This window comes from Haliotis asinina, chromosome 12, assembly GCF_037392515.1.
Source record: "Haliotis asinina isolate JCU_RB_2024 chromosome 12, JCU_Hal_asi_v2, whole genome shotgun sequence".
Classification (NCBI taxonomy): Eukaryota; Metazoa; Mollusca; class Gastropoda; order Lepetellida; family Haliotidae; genus Haliotis; species Haliotis asinina.
Genome location: NC_090291.1, coordinates 22,365,168 through 22,387,451, shown reverse-complemented (window position 1 = coordinate 22,387,451; position 22,284 = coordinate 22,365,168). Strand labels below are relative to the sequence as shown.

Sequence of the window (22,284 nt, the reverse complement as noted above, 5' to 3'; positions counted from 1 at the left end):
AAACCATCATATTTGCCTAATGACAGGGTTGCCCACAAATAATTCTATTTTATACTATAGTATTCAGATATAAGGACATCAGATGTAAGAGGTGGTAATCATAGAATTTATAACATTGTTGATATTGTACACAATATATTTTGACTAGAGGGTTATGATGTGTGGTCACTGAAACCTATGTGTTTTGTGGGCAAATTTGTGTAAATGTGGTACCAAGGTAGTATTCAGGATTTATTCTAATTGGTAATAGTGTTCAAATTTGTTTACGTGTAACATTTAGTTATTACTAATAAGATTTTGAAGTAAGTTTTTATGTAGTTCAGCATTTGAAGTCCTCTTTTGTGTTTGATGCCAAACTCTGTCAACATTACCTGGTCTCTTCTCACCTTGCTTCACCATTTGTTTTCACCTTTTATCTATTGTATGTCACAAAGTTTCTGGACTTTGCCCCTTCATCAGGTGAATTGTGACAAAGGGGCAAGGAATAGCCCAGAAACGCTGTGACATACGGTGAAGAAAAAGTTGTCTCTTTGTTGCTGAAGATGGCAGGTTGTTTTGTTTCCTCATCGAGAGGGTCTGCTTGATGTTTTAGTTTAATCTCATTTGTCAGCATACCCGGTAATCTGTGGCTAGAGTGTGCCAGATTGGCAGATGATGGCCACCAGGATGTGTCCGTCAGCACAACACTTGCTTAATTAGCGTCAAAGTATTCAGTTTGATGTTTGTTGTTTCTGGAAGCATATATTCTTGTACCCTTGCTACCTTGCTCTCTTGAGACAGTTCTGTTTCTTTGAGTTTGAAAAATAGCTGATTAAGAGTCGGAGAGTATAAGATACAGCTTCCTCAAAATGTCATAAAGCTGCAGGTTTAATCCTTCTCTCTGTCAAGATAGAACTCCAGAATCAAATTGCGTATTTGAAATGAAGAGCTCTGTTTTGCTTGTAATCACAGCAAAGGCTTGGTGTTGTCATCCACTGTTGGCAGCAGCCGTCAGAGAAACTACATTTTTTCCTACACTGACACAATGTCATACATGTTTTGCTATCTTGGCTTATATTATATATATTGGGGCGTATGCACTCACTTTAGCCTTCTATGTTGCAGTAGAAGACTGAATATTCCGTATCATACCTTGCGACTTGCCTGAAATTGATAATTGAAACTTGGAGGTGGACAACTTCCAAACGGAGAACACTTGCCATTTATAGAATGTATACATTTGTTCCATACATGGAATACTGCTGCATGCAGTGTTGTCTGTATTTTGCTGAACTGGTTTCACTCACAACTTGTGTCTAGGATATTCGTAAAGAGTGCTCCAAGGGACATAATTGTATGGATTTCTCTTGAGATAATGTTTTGGATGGTAGGGGGCACAAGAGTCGATTTAATGCAACCTTATGTTAATTCATTCAAGCCCTTTAATTTGATACTGTAATCTAAGTGCATTTTTTCGGGCGGGTAATAAAACTATAGTGATGGGTAGCATGAGGGCTGATACCTATCATTATTGAGAGAAATTCGTTTGTTTTTTTTGAGAAGTGTTGTGCGATATAGTACCTTTAATACATGCGAGGAATTTTTCAAGTGTTCACATAATTGTTAATATTCAAGTAAAAATGGACTGGGGATTCAGGAATTGATAGAAGCTTACACACTGAAACCTGTTGCACATCAAGGCAGTGTCATACAGAATTTTATAACCAACCAGGGCAAAAGTATTGGCTTTCATATTTTTCATACAATGCCCTAGGGCAAACTTATAATTTCTTTTCCTGGTGACGTGATGACATGAACAATGCCATGAAGTCATGTTTCTTCTGTGACGTGTTTTACATGCAGTGACAGCGGATTACTCAACCAGCCTATGTTTGAAAGTACATTGGGTTTATTTGACTCTATTTGATGAGACCTGTGAAGGTCCCAGGGTAGAATAGGCCTTCAGCAACCCGGGGTAGATATATATAGGCCTTCAGCAACCCATGCTTGCCATAAAAGGTGACTATGCTTGTCGTAAGAGGCGACTAACGGGATCGGGTGGTCAGACTAGCTGACTTGGTTGACACATGTCATCGGTTCCCCATTGCGCAGATCGATGCTCATGTTGTTGATCACTGGATTGTCTGGTCCAGACTCGATTATTTACAGACCGTCGCCATATAGCTGGAATATTGCTAAGTGCGACGTAAAACTAAACTCACTCACTCACCCTTCAGCAACCCATGCTTGCCATAAAAGGCGACTGCTTGTAAGAGGCGACTAATGGGATCGGGTGGTCATTCTCGCTGACTTGGTTGACACAAGTCCTTGGTTCCCAGTTGTGCAGATCGATGTTCATGTTGTTGATCACTGGATTGTCTGGTCCAGACTCGATTATCTACAGACCACCACCATATATTGCTGGAATATTGCTGAGTGCTGCGTAAAACTGAACTCACTCACTCTTTTTGATGACAGTTGGAATACACGGAATATTATAGTCAAGTCCATATCATACTATGTTTATTACACTCATGCCTAAATATCGGTATATCCCTCGCTCTCACTTGAGAAATACCATTATTTAGGCACTCATGTCGAAAATATAGTGTGATATATGTACTCATATAATATCCTCCATGTACTGGCAATTTAAGGTCAGTCTGTTGGGTTATCACACACAAGGTGCAGGCAAAGTACATAGTGCGTGGTGTTTCATTCAAGTTGCTAGTGTACTCCCTGTAAGGTCATCCCACAAACCATGCAGAAATTTTGGAGTACACAATTCATAATAGAAACCGTTACTCTGAATAAAATATGCTTTAACAACCCATCATGTGTAGAGTCCTTTACAAATGCTACATCAGTAATCCAAAACCAGAACTGATATCAACACCAAAGTGCATAGCTCTCCTATCACATGAGCTTGCTAGCATTCAGCATTTGCTTCTTGGAGTGTCATTTTAGAATTTGTTAAGTACAATACTAAACAAATTTTATGGATAACATTTCAATACAGCTGATGAGTCATCAACCAAGACCTAAGATACTTCATCCCATCCACTCATGATCACTCCTCGGACAAAGCCCAATGTAATGTATAAACATCTCATTATTTGTACATCTCTGTCTTCAATGCCTTTCCTTTGTCAACTGAACTTCCACAATGATATTAATTATGTTGCTTTCTTTGTTACATTCAGTATATATACATCCCCTTATCTTTATGTTCCACTCCTTAGCAGCTTGACAATGGTACAAGAATCTATATCAAAACATTGCTCTCATGAAATAAAAGAAGTTGTTATCCATAAAGTTAATTCAATATCTCGCTTTTGACTTGACAGAGTGCACTGTTTCCCAAAGCCAGAAAAACATCATAAACTAGAAGAGTTTCTTTCTTAATATTACTGCAGTAGACATTGATTTTCTAAACCAGGATACGGCATGCCCCATGGCTGGATGTTGCAGCATCTCTCTAAATTGCTGAGGAAGCAGTTCTACCCTGAGGATCGAAGATCCAAATGCACTTACAGTTGTATAACGTCTGCCCATAAACTTTCACCATGTCCAAACTGGCTGAAGGGATGAGATCAAGCATCCCAGTGTGCTTGGTGTAAAATCTGTTACAAAGAAAAGTGACACAAATCAAATTCTTCTGAAAAAAAACACAGGGGAGGGGAGGGGAGGCATTTATCTGATAGTGATGTTTTTGCAAGAGAACATGCTTAAGTTGTGGAATATATGAAAGCTTCATTCTGTTTGATACTGACTCTTGAGCTGATGGGGAGGATAAAGCTAGATGCAGTAACTGTAACAGTGTTCTGGAAAGTTACAAAAATTGTTTCCAATTATCACATTATCTCTCATTAAGACAACACACAACAAAGACCAGTGAAGAGTGACCGATATCTCTTTTAATGGCTGAATATTTTCCTTCATGCATGATTTGCCTCACAACGAATATACTTGTTACATGTTTTTAATTCACCAGTTGGGTAAACTTCTGGCACAAGTTGTTTGTTTTTCACCAGAATGAAACATGCCCTCTTCTGACCAATCAGCAGTAATACACTGTAGTGACATGGCAAGCACTCCTTCCCAACCTTTTCCCTAACTTACATGTCTTGGACATGATTGCCAAATGCGTAATTGTTAGCTTCAAAGTCCATTCTCCCACTCTAGTCAACTTGCTGTACAAAAGCATGTCTGGAAGAATTCAGGATGTTCCACAAAATGAAAATTTCAAATTTATCCTGGAACAGACCTTGGATGCCACCATCCAATCTTACAAGCTACTATATCTGATTTCCTCATCCCCATACACACTATCTTGGCATAGGTTATTCAAGTATCGGTGGTGAAAGCACCCTATCTCCCATGAGACAAAAATAAACTCTCATTATAGATCAAAATTTAAAAAAGAAATGAAACCTGATTTAAGCAGAGGTAACGTGAGACATTAGTTACTGAGAAATGTCAGAGTTTGTGTGCTTTGAAGTTTATTGAAGTGATTGTGTCCAGGTGGCATCCTGCAGATCCTGAGACTTCAATTGCAACTTTCATGGATGCTACGCTTTAACTGTCAACTATGTATCACAACTTTATGAGGTAATAGCTCATTTTCATTAATGAAAATGAAAATACCCCAATATTTTGAATCAGTGACCTAGTTGTACTTGGTGATTTGTCCGTATGATTGGTCACAAGAGATCACTGATGTTCAACACCATTGTCACATGTCTCTCTTCAAACAACAATGATTCTTTGATTGAGACTGAGTTCATGTATAGCTATACTTTCTTTCAGTTTTATCTTGAAGAATCTATTCATGGATGTACTGCAGAGTGAAGTACACCTTTGTGGATCACAAATGAAGAGGAAGTACATGATCAAGTGTCATGTTTACCGTCTTGAAAGAAACACAATGGTTTAGCTTTTCATCCTTTAGTGTCAAAGAAATCTGAATTATCAAGCGTAAGTGCATTCAGGTTTGTGTTAGGTTGATGCCCGCATTATGATGTATTCCGTGAGACTAATGAACTGAGGACCAAGCACAGTGATGTGATATCAGTTCTCTATTGATACTCACATCAGGATGTGGTCTATAAGACTGATGAACTGAGGACCAAGCACAGTGATGTGATATCAGTTCTCTATTGATACTCAAATCAGGATGTGGTCTATAAGACTGATGGACTGAGGACCAAGCACAGTGATGTGATATCAGTTCTCTATTGATACTCACATCAGGATGTGGTCTATAAGACTGATGAACTGAGGACCAAGCACAGTGATGTGATATCAGTTCTCTATTGATACTCACATCAGGATGTGGTCTATAAGACTGATGAACTGAGGACCAAGCACAGTGATGTGATATCAGTTCTCTATTGATACTCACATCAGGATGTGGTCTATAAGACTGATGAACTGAGAACCAAGCACAGTGATGTGATATCGGTTCTCTATTGATACTCACATCAGGGTGAGGTTTATAGGACTAATAAACTGAGGACCAAGCACAATGATGTGATGTTGGTTCTCTATTGATACTCACATCAGGATGTGGTCTATAAGACTGATGACCTGTGAACCAAGCACAGATGTAATATTAGTTTCTGTTGATACTAACCTCAGGTTTCAGTCTATAAGACTGATGACCTGAAGATCAAGCACAGTGAAGTGATATCAGTTTCTGTTGATACATCAGGATGGAGTTTATAAGACTGATAAACTGAGGACCAAGCACAGTGATGTGATATCTTTTCTCTATTGATTCTCACATCAGGATGAAGTCTATAAGACTGATGACCTGAAGATCAAGCACAGTGAAGTGATATCAGTTTCTGTTGATACATCACTATGTAGTTTATAAGACTGATAAACTGAGGACCAAGCACAGTGATGTGATATCTTTTCTCTATTGATTCTCACATCAGGATGAAGTCTATAAGACTGATGACCTGAAGATCAAGCACAGTGAAGTGATATCAGTTTCTGTTGATACATCACTATGTAGTTTATAAGACTGGTAAACTGAGGACCAAGCACAGTGAGGTGATATCAGTTCTCTATTGATACTCACATCAGGATGAAGTCTATAAGACTGATGAACTGAAGATCAAACACAGTGAAGTGATATCAGTTTCTGTTGATACATCAGGATGGAGTTTATAAGACTGATAAACTGAGGACCAAGCACAGTGATGTGATATCTTTTCTCTATTGATTCTCACATCAGGATGAAGTCTATAAGACTGATGACCTGAAGATCAAGCACAGTGAAGTGATATCAGTTTCTGTTGATACATCACTATGTAGTTTATAAGACTGATAAACTGAGGACCAAGCACAGTGATGTGATATCTTTTCTCTATTGATTCTCACATCAGGATGAAGTCTATAAGACTGATGACCTGAAGATCAAGCACAGTGAAGTGATATCAGTTTCTGTTGATACATCACTATGTAGTTTATAAGACTGATAAACTGAGGACCAAGCACAGTGATGTGATATCTTTTCTCTATTGATTCTCACATCAGGATGAAGTCTATAAGACTGATGACCTGAAGATCAAGCACAGTGAAGTGATATCAGTTTCTGTTGATACATCACTATGTAGTTTATAAGACTGATAAACTGAGGACCAAGCACAGTGAGGTGATATCAGTTCTCTATTGATACTCACATCAGGATGTAGTCTGTAAGACTGTTGAACTGAGGACCAAGCACAGTGATGTGATTTTGGTTTCTGTTGATACTCACATCAGGATGTGTATGAGACTGATGTATAAATCATGATGCCTTTCTTGGTCATGTAAAATGTATGTATATTAATTTTCTGTGATGACTGGAGGAGGTACTTGTGGGTTTGACTGAAGTCTAAGGTCCTTGCTAGATCATCAGTAGCTGTTCAAGTCTGAGATAGCCTTGACGTCAAGTGAAGTGTTTGCCTTGGTTTGGTGACATGTCAAGGTATTTCAGGGTACTGGTATTTTCACTGGAGATATTGGGACTAATGATGACAACCAACAAAATATTGATGTAAATTATCATTTCTGGGTTATATTGTGGATTTGGCTCAAACTGGGATAAACTGTAAGCAGTTTATCTGTTGGCTTCCAATGCTGTTTATCTGAGGGAACAGAGCAGATTTTTCAGGTAGATATGTTCAGCAAAGCAGCGTTCATTTTAGGACGCACCCTTGTACCATTCTTTCACTGAATGTTCACATGCCGTACTTTAGAAATACTGCGGGCTGTGTTGGTGCACTCGAGATATTAAGCATAAATCTGAAATGCTTTTGTTTGTTTTTAAGTGTCAACTCAACCAAAACTCAAAATGAAGGCTTAATTAATAACTAACAAAATGAGCTACCTTCCCTCACTGAAGCGAATATTGTTTTGAATACCAAGAACTCTGTACATCACTTTCAATTTCAATCAAATGACAATGCGAAGGGTACAAATCAATATTCATAAGGACAAAATCTGATGTGCTTTGTAAAACAGTTTCCGACTGATATGGTTTTCTTGAGAGATCCAATCAAGTTGCATGTAGCAGCTTTCTACTTTTGTTACCATGGGGGGGGGGCACACTAGCCATCAAGCGCCAAGGTCAATCAAAAATTCTTTTTTATTTTTGGCGAAAATAAAAAACATTTTGATGATGATGATACAGAGAGGACGACCAACCACGACAATGATAGCCGAAAAGAGATGGGTCTGAGGAGAAATGACAGAATGACGTATCAGGTCTAGATGTTTTTCAAAATACACTGTTGCAGCTTCAGTAGCCTTTAACCATGTGTATCACTCAGCGAAATGATGCAAATCACTTGCAGTGTACGATGTGTGTTACCCATCACAAAAATAATGTGTTTACAGGGAGTGACACAGCCAATTATCAGACCAGTAGCCTCAAAAGACATGCCAAATCTACAGATCTCATATCATCAATTTTTGCAGAGAAGTTATCCGACCAGTACGCTCAAAAGACATGCCAAATCTGCAGATCAAATATCATCAATCATAGTATAGACTTTGAGTTGAGACTTAACAATGGAAAATGACAAATCATTTTCCTACACTCAGTTAATGTCAGTTCTTATTCTCAAAATCAAATTCGATGTATGAACTGAACACTTGTTATACTTTGTAGTTTTGTCAACAGTCAGACAAGTATGTTGTCCTCAACCTTCCTGATTGTCTTTTTTCATTGTTAAGCATCGCTGTTGTTTCATTTTAGTAGTTTTCCTCTTTTTTTGAAATTTATTTCACATTAACTCATTAAGGCCGAGAGACACGTATGTGCAGCAAATTAATTAGCTTCTCACAGCGAGAGCCGCGTATAGGCGGTAATAAAAAGCACCTCTTATTCAGTGAGAGCCGTACATGGTTGTTAGCAGAGAGCACCTCTCATGTGCGTTTTACATTTTAAATTTGCACTGTACCTGTTATTTCAATCAATCTAGTAGTACTGATCGAAAGATTAGCTTTTCTTATGAGAGATGTTACTTTCTATGTTAATCAGAAGAAGTATTAAGGTGTTTTGATAACAATTGCTAGCAATGTCATGGGCTTATACAGGCAAGTGAACATGTCTGGGAGAAAGGAGATTATGAGATTATGTTTCAGGATGTAAGTGTTTGTTACTTGTCATTGGGAGTGAGTACTTAAATACTGTTTTTGCACATTGATTGAATTAAAGGTGACAAGGTTACAAAACCCTCTAAATTAAATCATTCATTCATTCATTATAATAGGTTATATAATGAATCATGGACATATATAGCAATACTGTATTACAGCCATGTTTCATATAGATTTTAAATAAACCAAGTTACTAATTTAGACCTATCTCAATTGCGACTATTGATTTTCATAATTCTAAAGTTGATAATAATACATAATATATATATCCACACACACACATGTAATATATATTACACATAAATCATACAAAGCTAACTGAAATGTTTTGTTCAAGCTGTGGAAAGTTTCATATTGAATTTTACATAAGTATATAAAATAAATACTATCTCTACTCAGTGGTTGGATTGGGTTATTCGGGGTAATAACGATCAGATTTTAGCGCTTTTAGAGCTTTAAGGAAAACTGAACTCGCCAACATGCTTGTCAGTCCTGTGTGTACATTTCATGCATCCTTACAATTATGTATGTTCACAATACGCAAACTTTTTCATGATTGCTTTTCAGCTTTATCACGAGTTGATAAAGCCGAAATCCAGCATATCGATTGGTCAATGATCTAGCCAATAATCAATCTGTATCCAATCTGTCTAGTGACCAAACGTGCTCTTCAGAAATTTAGCCCATGCCCCATCACCTGTCAGTTCGTATGTGACTGGTATAACATGATACAATTGGTCATAGATAAGAAATCAGCCACTATATTGAACAGTTGAGATACAAAACGTCCTATTCGGGAACTTTGATGATGCCCCATCCCGTGACTCTTTGTTATATATATATGCACAAGGAATAGTATTATACAACATGTATATATGTATGTTCATATGATAACATATATTTTCTGCGCTAAATCTAGATGAACAATCTGACAAACTGTGAATCTGCTCCATGTAAGTCACAGACTAGCTTATTAGTACTTTCCTTAAAATATTCAGTATACACTAGCAATGTATCATCGAAAACGCTTCTTTCACAGAAAATTATCAAGCATGTAATAATTGTAAATTCTTCTTTACTGCCATTGACATAGATGTTTTGTACAATTTAACCTCACACAATGATATGAGAGGGACAATTTGTTTAAGTATGTCTTACATACAAAGAATACAAGCATGTGTTAAGAAAATACCTATGTACACGCCTCCAAAACTGTACAATACAAGGTACAATAAAATTATGTAAAACGTTACATATATGACATTCACATATGCATTCACACCTGCTTTCTTTCAACATATATCTTTACAACGCTATTAAACAATTAAACAATCAGGACTTGCTCGTATGACGAGACAGTTTCCTGTAATCTCCGAAACCTGCCAGGGAAATCAGGCGTGAATAGCCCTAATTAGTCTCGGCACAGCCAGCCAGGCAATCAGCACAGGGCTCCAGGTGTTGAGCAGTGAAGTGGCTCTCGGGCTTAATGAGTTAATCTTAACTGTTCAATAAATGTTGAACAAATATTGGTTTCATTTCCTTTGTTCACATTGTTTACCTCTGTTAGACATCAATTATTGTATATTGGCGATGAATGAGTGAACTCAGATTAGTAACTATCAAGTCTAACAACGGACATACAGTTGCCGTTGATGTGACATGACCCACACTATTTTCTAAATGGCCCATATATTTGAGGAGAGGCTAGAATGAATGCTGGCAAAGATGTACAAGTGTAGAAGCAAAAGTAAAAGGATATCTGCTGTGACAGTACCCTTAATCAAACTTAATGTTACCGGTCCCAGTCATCAAAATAGTGAACTGAATAATATTTCCTTAATTTGGCATTGTTTGCTCGTCACCCCGAAGACCTGGGTTCGATTCCCCGCATGGGTATAATGTGTGAGGCCCATTTGCTGATGTTCCCTGCCATGATATTTCTGGAATATTGCTAAAAGCAGCGTAAAACCAAACTCACTCACTCACTCACTTAATTTGGCATTGGGTTTTTCACATTGTTTGTCATCAAATGTGCCAAAGGAAATTGTCAGTCATCTGTCATTGTGAAGTTTTACATTTTCAGTGTATCTAAAACCATTGGATTGTAAGTTGTACGTCATGGGTAGTTCAAGCCGCAGCCTAGTCAATTCCCAGCACTCATGGAAATGACTTAAATGGTGTTTGTTAGACAAACTACAGAAACGCTATTTCTTTTTATTTTGAATGTGTTGGTCCATAAATGTAACTTCAACCATCACCTTGACCATAAGTTTAAATAGAGACATGCTTGGTTTATGAATAAGTAGGTACATTTATCCACTGATAGCAATATTCCAGGGAGACATCCAATACCAGGATTTCTACTATTGTAGTCACTTGGGTAAGCCAGCGCAGGTCTTGTCTTTGATGAGCCAGTGGGCTGATACCCTCCAGACTACCTTGCCTCTAGATATTTGAATTTGTGAATATGAATATACTGTAAATGACATATATAAGTGCCTGAAATGAACTGACTGATGTAATGAACTATTTGTTTGTCCCATATATGTGCTGTATATTTTAATTAAAATGTGTCTAACAAACTTCAGTTGTAATGAAATAAGTGGTCCATTTAAGTTATTACCTTTGTTATTGCCAATGGTTCTGTGCTCCATCATGTTTTGGTCTGTATGAGCTGGTTCTTGATGTAAACCCAGCCTATTGAGGATCTCACAGATCATTGATCTATGCCTTTACATGAACTACCTCTTTAACTTCACACTGATATTCTTGTGCAATGTGAGCCAATTAATGTTTTAGATATTTTAACTCATTGACTTAATGCTACAAAACTTTGAACTAGAATTAAAGATTCATTTTTGACAGAACCTCCTGACATTGTCACGTTTTTATCAGCTCTATGATGGATTATCTGTGTACATGCAAGTACATTATCCAGCATGAATGCTCAGTTCCATCCATTTTATTGTGAGGAGTCACTGTTTTTGACTAGTGTAGGCCACAATTCCTTTTTCTCAAAGCAAACAAACGTCTGAATTTTGACTGAAGATAGAGTTTTAACCCAGATTTGTGAAAATGCACAAAACAATTTTATCCAGAATAATCTGAAATCAATATTTAACTCAAACATGGTAGACAATTTAAGTGTGGTAGGTATGGTTTTAGAAATACACATGGGTAAGAAATTCAACAGTTTCAAATTGTCAAACTCAGTATGAAATTTGAGTGAAAAAAAATGAAGCTGGTTTTGACAAATGGGCTACAGGCCACTTGTTGATCAAAGCAACAGTCACCAAGACCAGCACCAGAATCATGAAGGATATTGCATGAAGGCCACAACAGTGCTTGCTCTATGGATGTTGTGAAAAGCATCCTGACTAGTGACTGGGAAAAGATGACTTCAAAGAGAAATATAGGCCAGATTTAAAGCTGTCTTAGGAGTGGAGAGAGTTCATGTGCAATGTCCCTTTGGTGGACTGCTCCACATGTCCAGTGTCTAATTGTTCTCCAGCCCCGCTGATGGGATATGCCAGAACCTATCGCAGGGTCTCCAGCATGGACAGTTTTATGCTTGGGATGACACTGCACATGTATCTTTAGAGAGCATATTATGATTAATCAATGTAGAAAATAGCATTTGATATTAAAACAGGTAAAATAATATTAGCTCCAAGTTAAATTTCATTTGTTGTTTTTTTAAGGGAATGCCAACAATCCTGGTGGAAGAAGATATGTTAACATGTGGTGAAGCTTTAGACAATGGATGTTTTCTTAAACTGTCACTCTCAGTTTTAAAATAAAACACAAGATATGAGAGGGTACAGCAGATAATTATTTGTTGTCTGATTCACTGGGCCAATACTGAAATAAAATAGAATTTGTGACAATAGCTCAAACATATTTCAGATGCAGTTATACTAGAATGTCTGCTACCATACAAGGGTGTACCTGATCAGCAACATTGTTGTCTCAAGCCTTTTCCTTTTTTCCCCTTGAATGTAATAAAAGTGGGTGGGATGGGGTGGGGTGGTGTTGTCAACTCATGAGTTTTACTGTAAAGGGAGTTTTGTAGTTTTTATTTTTTCAGTGTTTGTAGCAACAACTTTGACTCATTTCTCAAGGCTGTGTTTTCCCCATACAGCAGGTTTACCTCAGTCCATGCACATGAGAATATTGTAAACTAGCATTCATATTCTTGTACAAATTTGTATTATTAAGTATATGTTATGTATCATATGTATTAGTGTTCATTATTTTGCATCACTTCATCCTTGCCAAATTATCAAGACACTGAATGTACTTTAAACTGTGATTGCCACAGTATACAACAACTGATTCTTTTACAATAAATACAATATCAGTCTTCTTGAAACTAACGTTAACCTTAATACCAAAGTGTCCAGCCTCTCAACCGATATTCTCATTGGTTGGAATGTGTTGTATTTACTAACTAATACTACAGATGGCTACAGATGCATTGCAGTAACCAGTCGTCTTGTTCATGAATTATTCCACTGAAAGCCATACATGATGGATTAGAAAGTATTAAATAAACTCAGATCATGAACTTGTATAACTTAGGGTCACCTTTCATTTATACAGGGGAGAGAAATATAAACACCATGCAGTGTTTGTGATTATAATGCTGTTACATTAGTTATGATCACTGCCATTGATTCACATTTTATATATTTCAGGTAAGCCCCCTAACACTAGATTGGTATGAATAAATTACAAGGTAAGCCAACTCCATGTACTCATCATTGTTTGTGAGGGAAAGTTCCACTTGATGCAGCTTTAGGTGGTAATTTCAAAAGCACTGGTATGGCATGGTCTGTTCATTTGCAGGCAAAGAACAATTCAAAATGCACCACCTCTGGTCTGCAAGTGCCACCATGAATTGTGTGAAGAGCAGTGAACCAGGCTGAGCTTGAGAAGCTATTGTTTTCCCATAATTTTGCTTCTTGTAAGTGTATTGATTATTATTGATTGTAGGTACCTACTTGCTATGCATTTAGTGTGGAGATGGAACTCACAGTTGTCTCACTGGCAGCAAATCTCTTGTGGCCAAGAGACCACATATCTTCTGTACCTTTGATGTGCCGAGTCTTGGCTGTTTTGGTTTGAATTCATATTCATGTGATGTTCTGTATTCCCTGTGTGATGTAACTTAGTAAGAACACTGAACCACCCACATTCTTATTCATGTACCATGTCCAAGTTTCAAAATAAATTAATTTAGTGTTTCGGTAAACTAGATCAAATACCATGAACATGTTATTATCTGCCACCATAAAGTGGGGCGTGATTATAGGAATGGTGTTTGCTTGTCTGTCTGCTTCTCAATGATGGCAAGTTTCCTTAACTCTTTCAACACCAGTCAACATGAGGCATATACTGCCTTGACACCGAGGTCCCAGAGACTCTGAGGTCACAGATGAAGCCTATGTTTATCAAGGAAAATATCTGCTCATAAATCATTATTGCTACTACATATCATACACAATTTGAAAGATCTAATCCGACTGTTTATAAATATGAAAGTTATTTTTTATCATATTATCATATTTTAATGAAAATGCAGGCTTACACATTTATATGTCCAGATAAACCGTGAAGGAAGCACTTGTAACATGTCATGATATCCACTTCCATTTTCCTTTGTATTTTCATTTTTGCACATTCAGAAAATTATAAAAAGATTTCTGAAGTAATATGTATGGTCATGTATTCCCTGATATCAGTGGCATTCTGCTTGGTAACGTGATACCTCCGTTTTCGAAGCTTTGTATGAATAACATGAGGCGATTTGTTTGATGGCGGATATCGTTCAAAGACTCTGAACATCAACAATATCACTGTGCCCTTGCCAAGAGTATTTCGTAGTTGTAAGAAGCTATTTTATTACATGAGGATTGATATTTTTTACACTTTTTCGCCTCAGTCTGCAATAAGGATCGTGATTGGTCAAAATCAGACACATGATTTAAGTCAGTCAATCAGATAACAGTAATGGATACTGTCCTCATAAACAAAAGCCTGTAGATTCAGATGAAAGTTTTATGCAAAATCATGCTCTTCTGAACGTGTTAGACAAAAGAATCAACACCTATATGTATAATATGGGACTTAGAGGGCGTATCGTACTTGGTATGATCTGTGACAAGAAAGTTTTATGTATATATTTTAGCATTAAATATCATGTCCAAGCGTGAAATTCAAAGAGACAAAAGACGCGATGTCACTTGAACTACATTACACAATCACGCAATAAGATTGAAATAGTTAGTTATAATGTTCATTTTACACCTCTAATGAGTACTGCTGTTGATTTTATTCTTCAGTTTAATTATATCCTCTAAACATCGTTAATTTGCTCACTGAGAACTCTGATATGGATCTGTTGCTAAAGCATGTGTGGGAGAATAGTTTTATTTCAATAACATTGCAAAATATAGTTTATAATTCTAATCCTGTCAATAACATATGGCCATTTGAAATGTAATAAGTGTTGACAGGCATCATGAAGAGTGATAGATTTGATAAATGAATCATATGTTAGTTAGGTTCCTTAAAATTATATATCATTTTCATGAGACTACTCCCTGGCCGATTTTTCGTGTCGTATTGACCAATTTTTCGGCCTATGGTAGTAGGGCAGATAATGGAAAAGTCGTTCACTTTGTGATACAACCAACAAAATGTACTCACATGTTCTCTTTGGTACTTTTACAGAAAAAATAACGGGAGAGGGCTTTTCTAATATGGACAACTTGTTCCCAATCCTTTTCTTAATGAATAAAATATGTTTAAATCAAATCAAATCAAGAATAACATTGGCCACCCAAAATTCCAAGACAGCCATCATTTTTCAGGATCACCACTATTTATATTACTCTATCTTTGTTTCAGCTCATGAAAACAGTATCTCTTTGTGATTTTCAATGTATGTGTGTCTCAACGTTTTAATTAAGATATTGTTTATGCTATGTAGCAAATATGATTGCTTCCAAAATCCAAGATGGCTGCCAGTTTTCCCAAAAGGTTTTGATAATATTTTTTGTATTTTCATGTCAAAACACAAGAGAATAAAAAGTAGTCTTAAAAGTTGACTTTAATCATCACAGTGCAAGCCGTCATAACCGGCATCTGTCCAGTCCGGCAAGTTGTCAACACTGGCATATAATCTCAGTCCCGTCCATGGCTTGTACATTTATCATCAGCTCTACAATCAGGCATTTTGTCTAAACTGGGTTATTTTTTCAGTCCCGATGACTGCCGGTTTAGACAACTTCCACTGTACCTCTAGACTGGATGATGGAATAGGTTAGAAAACATTTATTTCATTGAAGGAAATCCCAGATGGTTGTCATATTTTATGATAAATATGATGAGGGTATGTTAAATGAGGAAAAATAATTTTCAGCCAGGTTTTGACTTTTTTTTGGTCTCAGATATGGTAGATGGATTTCATGTTGATCAAATACATAAGGTTGGCTACACCAAAAGGAGAGATAGTATTTCAACTGAGTGAGTGAGTTTTGTTTTACGCCGCTCTCAGCTATATTTCAGCTATATGGCGGCGGTCTGTAAATAATCAAGTCTGGACCAGACAATCCAGTGATCAACAACATCAGCATCGATCTGCACAATTGGGAACCGATGACATATGTCAACCAGGTCAGCAAGCCTGACCACCCAATCCCGTTAGTGGCCTCTTACAAGCATAGTCACCTTTTATGGCAAGGCTGGGTTGCTGAAGGCCTATTCTACCCCGGGACCTTCACGGGTTAGATAATATTTCAAAGGAAAAATTATACCAAATGAAGATCGGAACCATTTTTCACTCCATAACTTTGATTTTGCGATTGATCGCTTAATGTAAGAACATGATATATGTTTCTCATAATGATCAGATCAGCCTAAGGATGAAGAATAATATGTCCAGTACCAGATCAAAATCCTGGAATTGGGGGCTTTTAAAGAGGGTGGAGGTGGGGTGGTGGGGGTGGTTACTTCACTTTGATGAGAATTTCAAATGGTCAGCCCACTCCCGAGAATCCCCCTCTGCAATATATTGTGATACATATTGTGATATACTGGGAACTGAAGTTCACTGTAAATTAATGTCTGTGTAGATATTAATTTAAACCATAAAAATAACCAGAAACTTCATATATGTTCCTCAGTTCTCAGAAAGCATATAGCAAAACATTCTGTTTGAAAATCATATTGTGGTAAGCCGGTGTAGCTGTATAGCAATACATGCTGTTTGAAAATCATATTGTGATAGGCCGGTTTACCTGTAGGACCATGTTTTCCTGTTCACCATAGACATATCTACTAGACACTCACTTATCATTCATTTTCGAAACATTCATGGAAAAGTACTGGCTACGCATTTCTCTTTGTTTCTGTGTTTTTTTGTTTTTTTTGATTAAATATTTTAAAACAATCTGTCAACTGCCTAATGTTTTGTGTCACAAACAGTAATACGGATAAGAGATAAACAAACATGAGTGTTTGTATTATATATCCTGATTACATGTTGTTTGTTCATGTATTATATTTCTGCAATGTTTTCACCAACTGCCTTAAAGTATTTCTCTTTAAACCACATTTAGGTATCAATATCAAAGTGATGAAAGTCTGCAAAGAACATCTGAAAACTTTTGTATGATCAGTAGCAGTCATTGAAAAAAAAGTGGCGGTCATCATAGATCGTTGAATGGCCAATGCTGTTTTATTTAATGTGCATCTTTGTTGTGTAAACTTACCAGTTTGGGTACTTTAACATCCAAACATTCAGGCACCACCATCAATTAATGTACACAAGAGTTATAATTATGACAAAAAGTGACAAAATTTTATCTTACCATATTAAGATTAATAGTTCAAATAAATGTATTATTTGTCTTTTTTCATTAAAGCTTTGTTCTGCAATCTAAACCAAAGTAGAATTAGACATCTGGGTGAGTAACATCTGCCAAAAATGATAGTAAAAGAAAAGGATAATATGTTTGTATAACCAGTGGTGGCCATCTTGAAAAATAGTGTCCATTATGGATTTTTGGTTGAACGTTATTTTCTCAACACAGAGGCCATGCTGACCAACGATGCCAATTTTGGTGCTTGTATCACAAAGTGAACGATTCGGTCAATTTGGTCTTTATCTGCGCAACTATTAAAGTCTAAGAACATTGCAGGACTCAGATTTTACTTACTGGTCTGATCTAATATATTTCCAGAAATTGTTGTCATGAATATATTTAGACAACCCTTGCTCTGTGGTGCTTGAAAAGGGGTAACAGATTTTCTCAAATACATATATTAGCTTAGAGAACCAAATCAAGCACACTGATATTACTTGCATCAATTTAAAATTGATTTGAAAATTAGTGGTTTTGTTGTTTGTCAAACTGACATTACTTGCCTTGATCACAAAATTGATTTGGAAATTAGTGATGTTATTGTGTGTCAAACTGACTTTAATTGCCATGATCTGAAACTGTTGTCTGTAACTTCAAATTTTTACAGAGTTAGTTTGGAAGCTGTGCAGTTTTGCAAGCATAGGGAATTTGGGACAGGTTTTCATAGCAACTAACTGAATCGTTGCAGGCTTAAGACTTTTCACAAGTGAACTAGAAAATTGATGCTGTAATAATTGTTTGAGACAGTTAAAGCTTTGAATTCATATGCTTTTAATATAGTGCATAGAGGCAGCAACAGGGACAAGTTTTCTTCAAACGAAGAGAGTTACTTAAATGAATTGTTCTTTAGAAGAGTTGGACTCCATCTTGCATATCTGCTCTCAAGTATCTCCATACTGAAGAACGTATGGTCACCAGTCTTAGTGTGCTGTTAGTATGGGAGACATGGACGACAATATGAACTAACAGGACACCTGCTGCTACCTGCATCTGCTGAGATAATCATTCAGTGATAGTAATAGTCTGCTTGTATGGCACTCATATCCAGGCACATTGCTTGCTCACTGCACTATGTACATTACTATCCCTGGTCATAGGGCACTGCCATACTTTCTGATATTTTATCAACTCCCTGGGGACCATACACCCATGTTTACTGTGAGGCACAATGAACTAAGCACTCACATTGTCAGCAAATCCACAAGGGTACCCATTTTATATCGGGGTGAACTTAGACAATGTGGATCTAAGTATCTTGTCCAAGGATAGTATGCAAATGTGCCCACCATGGTTACTGATTTACCATTAGATCAGCAGATAACAACCACCCAAATAAATTAATTTCTCAAAAGGGCTGGTTATGTGAGATTTGCTCACAACAACATTTTTGTTTACTTCAAATAGAATCAAATGGTATCATCTTTTAATGAAAAAGTCACTTCTGAAGTGTCAGAAATAGATACTGTACTGTTGCTTGTGGATAGACAGAGATGAGTACATAGTTCGGACTTGCATTTCTTTCTTTGGTTTACAAGGAAAGGTTGGAGCGAAGGAACTGCTGAAGAGATAGGCATGAGTTCAACTCTCTCACTTATCCTTGTGTATTCTGATATGTTAAGTTTAAGATTAAAGGCCCAAACGATGGTTACTGGTTTATTCATGCTAGCGAATTTACACAGCTTTCCCCAGGAATGGGTTAGTAGTCAGTGCCTATTTCTTGTCCAAATCACATTCTTGTAAAAGACAAGGAATTACCATGTGTCTTCCTTACCCTCATGAACATCAGTGTCACACATCTATTATATGGTCTCAGGTGTCAAGGTTATGTGACGGATCTTCCCTCATGAACATCAGTGTCACACATCTACTATATGGTCTCAGGTGTCAAGGTTATGTGACGGATCTTCCCTCATGAACATCAGTGTCACACATCTATTATATGGTCTCAGGTGTCAAGGTTATGTGACGGATCTTCCCTCATGAACATCAGTGTCACACATCTATTATATGGTCTCAGGTGTCAAGGTTATGTGACCGATCTTCCCTCATGAACATCAGTGTCACACATCTATTATATGGTCTCAGGTGTCAAGGTAACATATGTGACGGATCTTCCCCTCATGAACATCAGTGTCACACATCTATTATATGGTCTCAGGTGTCAAGGTTATGTGACCGATCTTCCCCTCATGAACATCAGTGTCACACATCTATTATATGGTCTCAGGTGTCAAGGTTATGTGACCGATCTTCCCCTCATGAACATCAGTGTCACACATCTATTATATGGTCTCAGGTGTCAAGGTTATGTGACGGATCTTCCCCTCATGAACATCAGTGTCACACATCTATTATATGGTCTCAGGTGTCAAGGTTATGTGACCGATCTTCCCCTCATGAACATCAGTGTCACACATCTATTATATGGTCTCAGGTGTCAAGGTTATGTGACTGACCTGTAGTCAGATGGAAAATTCATACAGTGTGTAAACTAGACCCAGAAAAATATTTATGCATGATAATGCAAATATCTACCCAAAATTGTGCCTTTATGTCCCTGAGTCTAGAATGCTATCTTCTTTATCTATATATGTACTTTTTAAGACTTTAAATTTAATCATCTGAAAATACTTGTGTGGTTAAAGCTGGGGAGAGTGTTTTCCCTCTCCTTTGCCGGTCAGAGGGAATGGATCTGGTCAATGAGCAGGTCAATATGTACCCACTTGAACAGATTACAGTAATGGCCGTGGGTAATTAGGTGAGGGAAGTGGTTAAGTAGATGTAATAACACCGCCTGCTGCCACTGGCTACACAAGGCCAGAAAACACTATCTTCCCTAATGTGCAACTGAGGAAATGACAGTTATTAAGGTTGCATGGACCACTGCTCCCAAGCTTAATCGACCGGTGAATCAAAGTAATCGTGTTTGCCAGTTGAAGTGGATAAGAAAAAAGGTAATTACTTACCAATAGTTTTATGAAACATTTGATAGTTTTTTAACTATATTTGACAATTCCGTGAAAGTACTATTGAATTATAACCCATGAAAATCTGTGTTGGAATTGACCTTCAGTAACCTGTACTTGTAGTAATAGGCAATCGGTGGATTTGGGTGGTCAGGTTCACTAACTTGGTTGACACATCTTCGATTCTCAGTTGCATAAATGATGCTCATGCTGTTGATCACCGGATTGTCTGATGTACACTTGATTATTTACAGACCGCTGGCATATAAGTGGAATATCGGTGCCAGAGTGTCATCATCAAAAACCTTCAATCTACAAGGACTGATTTATGCTATGGAGTGCCCCAGTGGTTCTGTTTTGGGACCAGTACTGTTCACATTATATACTGCACCACTGGGAGATCTTGTAAATAGCCATGAAGTTCCACACCATTTCCACACAGATGTCTCCCAGTTGATAGAGAGTGTTTCTCCTGATGTCAAATATTCATCTCCTGCAAGAATGGCAACTTGTACAACTGATGTCAAAACATGGATGACAGCCAACATGCTGAAGTTGAATGAGAGCAAGACGGAAGCCATGTTCATTGGACCAAGACAGAGACTTCAGAAACTATATGTGACTGACATCCCAATATGTGACATCACAGTCCCACTTTCAGGATCCGTGAAGAATTTGGGAGTATATCTTCAACCAGATCTTTCAATGGACAGACAAGTCTCAGAGCTCTGTAGAGTATGCAAATACCATCTGCGGAACATGGGCAGTATGCGTCATCTCCTCACTCAAGACACTGCAGCAACTCTAGCAAGATCCTTCATCCCGTCCCAGCTGGATTATTGTAACAGTCTCCTTGCTGAATCTACAGAGTCAAACATTAACCGCCTCCAGAGAATACCAAAATAAAACTGCTTGGATGGTTACTAGGTCAACTCTGTCCACCGACATAAACAAGATCCTAAAATCCTTGCACTGGTTGCCTATTCATGCTCGTATTGTGTTTAAACTCCTGTGCCTAGCCTACCAGTGTGTTTACGGAACTGCTCCTGAGAATCTATGTCAACTCATGACACAGTACCAGCCAGCTAGATGTCTGAGGTCCAGTTCAAAGCAACTCTTCGACATTCCCCGATTTCAGCTGAAAACATTTGGAGGCAGATCTTTCAGTGTGACAGCAGCATGGAATCAGTCAAATGGAATCAGCTCCCTGACTCTTTAAAAAACTCTGACTCTCTTTCATCATTCAAGGCCCACCTGAAGACCTCTATTCAACAACTATCTTTGACTCTAGACTGTCTTTGCTAAAGCACTTTGAGCGTGCATAGATGTGTGAAAAAGCGCTATACAAACGAAACTATTATTATTATTATATCTCTGAGTGCAGCATTAAACAAAACTCATTCACTCACTATTAAATTGTAGGATGTATTTTCAAACAGAATCCTTGGTACATAAAATTCTCCATTCTCAGAGTTCTCTGTTCGTATTTTCCTCAGTTTTCATTCGCCATTACTACTCATGGCCACCAACATCCAAGACCTGAAGGACAGTCTTGTTGCAAGTGGTTAGATGCTTCTTCAGACAGTCTTCCCGGGTGTTGGAACAGCTCCAAGTTGATGACCACCATTTTTGCCTTGAGTTTATTATTCATTATAAGCTCAGTGAATCTAAAGGAATTCGGATGGTGGTCATTGGTAGACTTTTTGTAGCATGAATAACATCCTTGAAGAAGTAACGAAAGCCAGACTCTGGAG

The 22,284-nt window shown here is 37.5% G+C and overlaps 1 protein-coding gene across 3 annotated transcripts in view; it reads left to right on the top strand.

Moving 5' to 3' along the window:
- The window catches only part of LOC137259073 (ATP-dependent RNA helicase DDX1-like), a 339,352-nt gene that overhangs the window by 96,959 nt on the left and 220,109 nt on the right, over window positions 1–22,284 (top strand). The window lies entirely within an intron of this gene.